Genomic DNA, 1,322 nt, shown 5'->3' on the forward strand with positions numbered 1-1,322 from the left:
CTGTGAGAAATTGAACTGCAATCAGAGTCCAAGGCCACCAACTCTGGCCGTAGGTTAGTTTTGTAGAGACAGTTACAGACCATTGAGCACTTGACCCTACAGCTACAGCTTAGTGTAGGACTTTCCAAAGGGAGAGGAAACACTCCATTCTGAAGGGAAGCACTTTTAGCTCAGGAAGTAAACAACGCAAAAGTTTCAGGAGGTCCCTGAAACTGACAAGACTCACTAGACCCTTCTGTCCTCAAGTATGTAAATTACTGACAGGGAAACTGAGCTACTAAGAAGTGTCTCAAATCAGACAAGGAGTGTGAAGGAATATCAAACGAGACAGGCTACCTGGAAGAGGAAGCAGCCAGCAAAATTGCCTGGATAAAGCCCAGATCATTCTGGAAAGGACACTTTCTTAATTTGTTAAGCTTGCAGAAAGTATAACAAGTATAACGGTGTACTCCTGGCTTCCATCTTTCATGAACTTCTACCTGTGGCAAGTTAGCCTTTTGGTGATGTCTTTGTCTAGTCATTTTCTGCTCCTTTAAGTAAGTTATTCCCTCATATTCTCTAAGCAACTTCAATAAAAATGTTTTGTTTACAAAGTTAAGTATATTAATCTGCAAATATTTTCCTGTCTGGTGCTCATGTTCCTCCAGACTAGTGTCACACAAAATATGCAGACATCTGACTTTGGGAGTTATAGTTATTTTGAAATGAATTTAAATAATTTTCCGCAATTATCTGTGATTATTAAGATTCCCTCAGATTGATAATAAGGTTTGCATTAAAACTATACAGTCTGAGAACTCCAGACTTATGTGTTATGTAAGAAAGGTAAATTTTCATTTTACACCTGTCGCCTGGGGAATGTATTCTTGAGCATATTACTTAGAGTCCTGTCTTCAGATATACCAGCGTTTGAGACAGTAGTGTCATTATGGCACTGAGAAAGCAGAAAGCAATGTTTCTACTGCTCTTAATTCTTCTATTTGCTGACATGGATTATGAATATAAGAAGGACACTTAAATGACAAGACAAGACGTATGAGCACAGAAACTTAAATTAAACCAGTGTTGATCAGAGCATCTACCTGTGTTAGTACACTCTATGTGCAGGCTGGATTCTAGCTTCTGTGTGTCTTCATTTTTAAGCAATATGAGCTATAAACTAATTAAATTTTTCAAGAAGCACTAACCCAGTCCCAGGTTGTTTGAATGTACAAGCCAAAAGGACATTATCACCTTCCATTCATAGAGGAATTGATAGATTCTAAGCAACAGTCACAAAGATTTATTCAGAAAAAAAATTATTAAAATAAAGAAAGAAGAAA

Source organism: Psammomys obesus, unplaced genomic scaffold (assembly GCF_907164565.1).
Source record: "Psammomys obesus unplaced genomic scaffold, mPsaObe1.curated_primary_1811, whole genome shotgun sequence".
Taxonomy (NCBI): Eukaryota; Metazoa; Chordata; class Mammalia; order Rodentia; family Muridae; genus Psammomys; species Psammomys obesus.